Here is a 9,183-nt window from a genome sequence, read left to right as displayed (position 1 = left end):
TATGGTTTTAAGGTGTTTGTAGTAGTGATTTAACTATAATATTGATATGTTGAGTTATTGCAAATTCTTAATATAAATTAAGAATAACGATTAAATGTTGTGATATAGATATGGTGTTACATTTTAATTTGGGATATGGTCACATTACGCACCCTAATCCTAATATAGGAAGAGAAACATTGTGGTTTCCCTAATCCTAATATAGGAAGAGGAACATTGTGGTTTTATTTTGAGTTGTAGGGTTTGAAATAGGTTTCTCATGTTGTCTAGTGGTTAAGCTGTGGTTAAGCTATAGTAGTTGTATAAAATCAATTGAAATTTGAGCAAAGTGAACAAAACCAAGTTGTAAATGGACCCACAAAAGAAGAGAAACTTTTGATGATATGAATTTTGAAGGAACATTGCATGAGTTTGATTGGTGAGAAATTTGTTGGGTTCTTTGACAATGTCTACATGTGATGTAACAATAATTTGACCATTTGTTGGGTTGTAAAGTCTATTCTATTGTTGTAAAGTTGTTTGGCTGTTGTAAAATTGTAAGCATTAAGAACTTGTTTGATTGCAAGGCTAGTCTATTTTATGCAAGCACTTGAACTATTTCGTAAAGTAATGTTTTTCTTGTTTGATTATGTAAATTTTGAACTTTGTGGATTTGAGTTTATAGTTTGGTGTGGATTGATTTAATTTCAAGAAAAGTATAGTCTAAAGGAAATAATACACTATATTGTTTTTTGTAATACTCATAATTAATGAATCAAATCAACTAATTGACTAGAGGTAACTAGCCAAGAACAACTTGAATTGAACTCGGAATATATCTTTAAAGAAATGCAAACTATGTGTCTACTATGAAAGATCTGGTTGATTTAATGTCTCCAATATTTTTTATAAGAAATATGTAGTGCCTCTCCCATTTGACTTTTGTAAGTCGTCCTGATGGATGCAACCTTGATGATCTTTTGTTGTGATGAGATCATGATTGTGACCCTGAGTGGTCTACATCGTTGAGGTGTTTGGATTTATGTTTCTATATCAATTGCTTTGATTATGCTTTTGACTGATCTTTGAGATTATGATGTGATTTTTGGTTCACTGAGGTTTGTGCCAGTGGTTACTAGGATCGATGTGGTATCATGAGGTTGTTCTATGATTACCCTGAGATGTGTGCAGAGATTGCACTGTGTACTATTACCATGCTACACTGGACTGGGTTCCTGTAGCAATGGTTAGTCATGTTTATGACTGTGTTTGCTTATGTGTTTTAAATGCCTTTTTAATGCAAAGTAATCAATCATTATTAAATGCTTAAGTAATTAGAATGGATTGTCCATGTTGATTTATTGGGTTATGTGCTGAGGCATTTACCTTGTTATATTTCTAATTAGAGAGATATTTGTTACTCATGTTATGTTTACATTTGAGAGTACCCGAGGGTCAAATGGTACACTTTGATTCCAGTATCATGGATTTTAGACTACTATGCTGTTCATTTAATCATATTGCATGATGATGCCATTTTGAGATGACAGTGTGTTTTATGATGTTATCTGGCTATCTGGTATTTGGACATACCTCTGATTATGTTATGTGATGGATTTAATGCTATGGTTATTTACTTCATTCCTACGTTGTTATGCTTTATGCGAATGTGAGTGATGTAAATAGATTATTTTAATCTAATTAAATAAATGGTTAAATTAAGTGATTTAATGCATTATTGTTTCGGCTATGTTATTATATGCAATTGCACTTGATCATGTTGTTTAGTGTGCAGGATTTATATCCCTGGCAGTGGCACATGGAGTTAGTGATTCAACCGTTCATATTTTACCAATGTCATCCTTAAATGGTCGACGTATCCTTAATTAAATGTTTAAATTAAACCTTTCGGTGATTATTAAATTCCAACTCATTTGCATTATGTGATTAGACCAGTAAGCGTGTCTGTGCATTTAGAGGTTCGCATTGTCACGAAAGTTGTTAAGGAGATTTATGTGTTTTTGGGTTTTCGGGCTTTTTAATTGATTTATTTTATATTTCTGGCAGCTTTGCCATAGATGAATTCCTATTTATAAGAATAGCCTGTTTTCGTTTGGGTTGATTCGAGATTTAACTAGGTTGGCTGGTTATTTGCCCTAATCGATTATTCACTCGAAAAGTGAATAAATATCCAAAAAGGAATTTAATTCCTGACTTCTCACTTTCAAATTGGAAAGTTGGAGAGTAAAACCCAAAATCCTCTTCATGAGGATTTACTGTTTTGTTCGTTGTGGGAGCTACGGGCGTGGGATCGTTGCGAGGTTGAGCTCGTTGGATCCAGCTCGGGGAAACCTTGGATTGCCACGATTTTCAGCTACTTCTGCGGGATAGTTATTTTATGGTTCAGATTCTCGTTTTGCCCTTTTGGCTGTGAGGTAGGGCTTTCCCGTTTTATTGTTTTTGCTCCGTTTCAGCTTCTGTTTTCGGTAGCCATTTGTTTGGAGGCTGAGAACTAGTGTTCCCCTCCGTTTCTGTATGCTAGTTCTACTGGGTTGGGCGGGTATGAACATTTCCCTATTTTTTGGGATGAGGGTTTGAGATTTTTCGCCGTTATGCTGGCCGTTTTTGCATACGGTGTCCGATTCCATTTATTTTTGGATTTTTGGGGTTTTTGAACCCAAAGGCCAAATGGGTTTTAATTTTGTAATTTTCCAAATTTTTGAGGTTTTTACCTCGTTTTGCGTGCCGCCCTATTTTCTCAGGTTTTCTTGGCACATTATGGGTCGTGGACTTGGATGATCCATTTGGATATCAGTTAGACCACTATTGCACTTTTATGTTGCATTGGGATGCATGTTGCATCCGTACTCTCGACGTTGTGTTCGGTTGAGTGATTTGTACCTTGTGTTATTGTTTCTCTTAGACCCTTTTGCTTTTGTTTCGTGAGCACTAGGATTCATGCAGAATCCATACTCTCGGATTGAGGTCGGTTGAGTAAGTTCATGACTGTTGGTCTTATTGCATCATTGGGATTCGTGTAGAATCCATACTCTCGGATTGAGGCCGGTTGAGTGATTTCATGGTGTATGATTTTATTGGCTTTGGGATTCGTGTAGAATCCATCCTTCCCGTGTTGCTTTCAGTGGGGTGTTTTCTTTGCATTATGTTCTCATTCCTGTCCTTGTGTTATGATCTTCGTGATGGTGGTGCGCCACACACGAGTACATGCGCGTACATTTTTTGGGTGACTTGCAAGGCCCGATCTTTCGTGGATTTGCCCGAAGTTATGATCATTGGGGTTGGGATGGGAGTATGCATGCCCACGGGCACTTGTTGTAAGATGAGCATGGGTAGGGTAGGGTAGCATCTGGAGGGGGCTTCTATCTCGCAGCCCGACGATCATGGCATCATGGGTTGGCAGAGGAAGCTTTATATAAGTGATAACTAAATAAAATGTGTGATTGTTAATAAAACTTAAGATAAGTAAAATGTGTGAGCACCTGATTAAGTTCGAGGACACAACGTGTGAGCACCCGTTTAAGTTTGAGGACACACGATCCGAGCTTGGGCTTTTTGATGCCAAGCGACTCTCCAAGATGTTAGCCCCTACATAGTAGCCTATTGAGTGTCTGACCAGGACCTTTACTCCTTGCATTATCTTAGGTTCTTCGTTCAGCCATCATACTGTCTAGCGTGAGTGTTAGCCTTGGCTGTTGTGCTTTATGTGTGTTTGTGGTTGGATCATTATCTCCATCAGCACGGCGGGTGTGGACCTACGGGTGCCACGTGGTTAGGAGGCGTAGCTACCTTCGCCACTTCTAGGGATCTGTGTACAGAGACGACTTTTTGTCCTAGTGCGACTGTTGCTGGATGTCTTCACTTGGTACTTCGGGTTTCGGAGTATGCTTTCTTGTGATTTATGCTTTCATTGGGATGCTTGTATATCATGTTTAGATGATGTGATTTTATTTGGCGCATTCCCTTATTATGATGTTTAGCATATGATTAGATGATGTGATTTGCTTTAGTAGTATATTTGTTGCTTACTGTTGTTTAGCATGTGATAGGTGATGTTATCTACTGTAGGATTATCTTATGCGTTATCACTAGCATGTTAGATTTCTTTATGCTTTTAGTGTTGCATGTTTTAGTAGTGACGTCCCTATTACGACAGTACCGACGATCTGGTCGGTGGCTTGGGATGTTACGCGCGGGGGATGGCTAGGACCCACGATGGTCTTATGATGCTATTGACGGTTGGGAGGAACTGCATACTTAGTTGGTTATTTTGCTTATTGCATTGTTAACTATGTTATTGCGATGTTTCTTTCAGTTGAATGTGATGTTTCCTTTGTGTACTTTTTCCCTTCTTTGTTTGGTAGATGGTTAGATCATAGTGTTCTATCTTTTAGTTACTCTATTATTGTTCGAGTGCTCTCACCTCAGAATGTGGATTCGGTACTCCTCGGTGTGGAGCTTTTTCTGTGTGTTTGGCCTTTTTCAAGTTTCTTGAAGTGTTTTTGTTTTCTATGGGCGACATTTGTTCAGCATTGTGCGACACTGATAAAGTATCGCACACCCATAGAAAGAATGTCGTACGATACTGTAAAGTATCGCACACATTACTGGAGAAGTATCGTACGACACTGGAAGAGTGTCGCACGGCTTCATGAGAAATGTTGCGCGATACTTTTCCAGTATCGCACGCCTTCGTGAGAAGTGTCGCATGCACTATGGGAGAAGTGTCGCTCTCCCTTAGTAAAAAGTGTCACACACACTTTGGTTAAAACCTGCGTGTGCCATTAGCGGGCACTTTTTGTAGCATTCTGATATTTTTGACAGTTGATCTAGATACCCTTTTGGGCGTTCTTCAAGCCTATGTTGTTGCATTTTGTATTCAGGAGGTTTCTTTGTATTTCAATTTTTGAGTTTCTGTTGTAGTCCTTCGGGGTTTAAAATATATCGTTTAAGTAATTTCTTATACTTAAGATATATTTTAATATATGCGACAAATCGTTTGAGATAGGTTTCAGACCTCTCAGAGATAAGTTATGGATTCTAAGAAATTTCAGGGCTTCAGAAATTCAGACTTAGCCAATTTTTAGGGCTTCAGGATTTCAGACTTAGCCAGATTTCAAGTTTCTGCATTTTACCCCAGCTTGGTGTTTTGTTGATGAGTGGTCATTTCTTATGCCCTCCTCTTGTTGTTGTCGTTGTTGGCTTTGTTTGTGTGTGTCAGTTTGGTAGTGGCGTTCGGAGATTCGTTGGTTGCTGGGATTGTGTTGAAGTCTTCCGTTGCGATTGTTGTGATCCCTGTATGATGTTGTCTCGTGCATTCATACTTGTAAAAAAAAAAATCTTGGCTTGATTTGAATCCTTGTTTCCAAGGATCTCCGGGCGGGGCATTACAAAATATTTTAGAAAAGTTTAGGGATATGTAACAAATAAGATAAAGGTAAATACAATGGACATAAAAAAGAGCTCATGAGATTGAGCTACACACAACAAAATTAATCATATAATGAAGATTAATATAATTTGGATTAATGATGAGGGAGAAAATTACTTGACATGATGTTTTTGCTAAATTAAATAGTAAGACGGTGTAGGCCCATGGTAAAATCTAAGAACAAGTCTAAAGAGCAAACACTAGTGGTAGCCCAACTACCCTCACCCTCAATTGGGATCTCCTCAACTAAAATCACAAACCTGATCTTTAACTTGATAGGAGACAACTCCACCGTTGCAGAAGCCCCGAAGAAAGCAAACATAATAACCCAAGCTCGCCTCTAGGCAAACAATTTTTTTCTCATAATCAAAGGTCATAAGAAGACACATCCAGTCCCAATAGAGAACCCATGGGAGATGCATCCCAACCTAAAAGAGGGAATAGCAAAAGGGGTACACACTACTCTCATTAGCACATATAGAAGAACGAACACCATATATATATAGAGGGAGAAGACATCTTTGGTGGCCTACATCTTTGCTCACCCCAAATAATATAAAAGTCACCCAAAGAAAGGAACACAATGGCCCTTCATAGAACAAGGCACTATTGAGTTCCCATAGAGAAGTGTTAAGAAGCATACCTTGAGCATGTATTATTGGGAATCCAAAACCTAAGACCCCAAATCTTCCACCAAAATTTGCACTAGAGCAACCAAGCACCATCCCAACATTCTCAATAGTCTTCTTCAAGGAAGCATTATTGGGCAAAAGTTGGGGTCAAAACCCCAACATAGTCACCAAGAGAAGCATTTGTGATGCAGGAGCATCCTGGGGTAGTTGGCTATCCTGCATGATCAAGGAATTTTTGTGGAGCTAAGTGGACCTATTTGGGTCTTGGCTAATTAATTTTGATGTACTTAATAAGTTTTGTGAGCCTTTTAAGGAATTTGGTATTTAATTTATGTTGGAGGCCGACTTGTGGCTCTTCAAGTATTTAATGTAAGGCTTATTTAGATTTTAGATTACTGGGTCGACTTGTGGCTTAGTTAGGTATAAGTAGGGGGTATTGTGGAGTATTTAGTGATTATTCATTTCATTCGGAGGAGTATGTTTGGAGAGTATCTAAAGAGAAAGTTTTTCCTAAGTCTATGGAGAAAGTATCAAATGTGAGGCAGTTTACAAGGAGATTGCTTGGTGGGCTTGCGAGTACTAGTTGGATCTTCCTTGGAGGTTTCTACCGGAGTGTGGATCTGGACTAGCTAGGGTCTGGATGGGATCTTGAGGGATCTTGCAGAACTATTACTTGCTTTGTATTTGTTCATAACTGAGAAGGCCTTATAGCTCGTCACATTGCATGTAATCAATTATTTTATGAATAAAGAATTATGATTTGGTATAAGTTATTGCATTATTGTTGTGTTTCCATTGTGTGGTTATTTGTTGGGGGTTAAGACATCTCCTTTGGGGATTCTCATGTCTTGCATTGCATCAAGTGGTATCAGAGCGAAGGTTCTTCCTAAGTGTGTAGACCGAGCACCAAAGTTTGTACCAGGACCTTGGGAGGACATGCAGATGGATCTTTTGACGATTTTTTTATAGAGGGTTTGCGAAGATCTTAGAAGATGACTCTGAGAGGATTGGACCCTAAGGTGATTGCAGATCTTTGTGATGTGGTGGAGAAGAGGTTTTCAGAGATGTCTGCTCGATTTGAAGCTAGTTTGATTGGTCAAGTTAAGGAAGGGATGGTTGAGTTTCATACATATTTGTGGTGCTAGAGTCTATCGATTCAGAAGAGAGTTGTCTAGTCGGTTAAGAGACTTGTTGGAGAGAGAAGATGGCATTACAAGGTCGAGGTGGAACAGGTTGATTTTGTTAATCAGTTTGTGGAGTTTGATATAGAACCTACAGAGAAATTGGAGGGTGTTGTTGAGGGTATTCCTAATCTTGTTGATGTTGGGATGGAGATTGGTTTTCATGATCAATTGGTTGAGTCTGACATGGAGATTATGGAGCACTCGGTCATGGATGATATGGTTTCTGTTGGTGGTGACTTGTATGTTGTAGAGAGCCTTGTTGTGAGCAACGAGACTACTAGTGTTGTGAGTTTGGAATTTGTTCATGGAGATCTACATATTATTGTTGATATGGAGTTTGTTGTTGTTGGTGTGGATTCACTAGTTGTTGATGTGGATGAGGGTTTGTTGATGAAGCATTATGTTTAGTTTGTTCCTGGGAGTGAGCATGCTGATTGGATGGTTGAGATTCTGGTGTTTGACAAAGTGTCGTAGATTTGGATGATTAGTATGTTTGTTTTCTTGTCTCTATTGGAGTGGAAGCCTTTGGTAAAGATGACGACAGTTGTGGATTTTTCATTGGGCATTAAAGCGTGGGACACCATTTTCTTTTCACACCTAGGGAGTCTGATATAGGAGCATCTTGAGGTAGTTGGCTATCTTGCATGATTAAGGGATTTTTATGGAGCTAAATGGACCTATTTCGGTCTTGGGTAATTAATTTTGATGTATTTAATAAGTATTCTAAGCCTTTTAAGGCATTTGGTATTTAATTTCTATTGGAGGCTAACTTGTGGCTCTTCAAGTATTTAATGTAAGGTTTATTTAGTTTTTAGCTTACTAGGTCGACTTGTGGCTTAGTTGGGTATACGTAGGGGTATTGTGGAGTCTTTAGTGATTCTTCATTTCATTTGAAGGAGTGAGTCTAGAGAGTAGCTGAAGAGCAAGTTTTTCCTAAGTCTCTAGACAGAGCACCAAATGTGAGGCAGTTTACAATAGGATTGTGATTATTCATCCATCTTGGAGAAGAGGAGGTGATAGAGGAGCGAATTTTGAGAAGGCTTAGTAACTGAGGCTTGGGAAACAAGGAGCTTGCTTGGTGGGGTTGCAAGTACCAATTGGATCTTCCTAGAGGTTTCTACTAGAGTGTGGATCTAAACTAGCTAGGGTTTGGATGAGATCTTAAGGGATCTAGCAGAACTATTACTTGCTTTGTATTTGGCCATACCTGGGAAGGCCTTACAGTGCAACACATTACATGTAATCAATTATTTTATGAATAAAGAATTGTGATTTGGTATAAGTTCTTGTATTGTTGTTGTGTTTTCATTACATCATTATTTGTTGGGGGCTAGGACATCTCCTTTGGGGATTCTCCTGCCTTGCACTGCATCAATCTGCTAACAGTTGCTAGACTGAGCTCCAAACATTGCAAATGTGTGTGTAAGGAACAACAAAGGTAGTAGGCACAAACATGCGTAAGCCCCATTGTGAAAACTCACTAGAACAGTTGTAACCAAAGGAGAGAATGATAGAATACCCCACTAGTATAGACTAGGAGAACCTGTGCATATTAGTGCCAAAATGAACCAAATCCATGAATAGAGGAGATTGAGAGCCACGTCTAAAACCCCCAACTTGAACCTTGCAAGTCCTTCACCAAAAACCCACCTAATTGGATTGTGGAAACCAGATGTGAGAAGTAGAAAAGTCCACTTCAACAAAGCACTAGGAAGCCACCAAGAACTAGAAGCTCCCACAACATCTTTGAAAGAGAACATAGCTTTGGGAGCAAACCCATATGAATGCAAGTCCCAGTATAGCGAAGATTTATCCAAATGGGTCCAAACTAGTCCTTCCCCATAATGAAGGGCACACAACTAGAGAAATCCACCAAGACAAGAGACCAAGCATCTAGATGAGGAAGAAAGTACCCCAAGTATGCCAAAAGTTCAATGAG

This window comes from Cupressus sempervirens, chromosome 11 (assembly GCF_028749045.1).
Source record: "Cupressus sempervirens isolate cs-2001-9-10 chromosome 11, ASM2874904v1, whole genome shotgun sequence".
NCBI classification, from domain to species: Eukaryota; Viridiplantae; Streptophyta; class Pinopsida; order Cupressales; family Cupressaceae; genus Cupressus; species Cupressus sempervirens.
Note: the sequence above shows the minus strand (reverse complement) of the source record.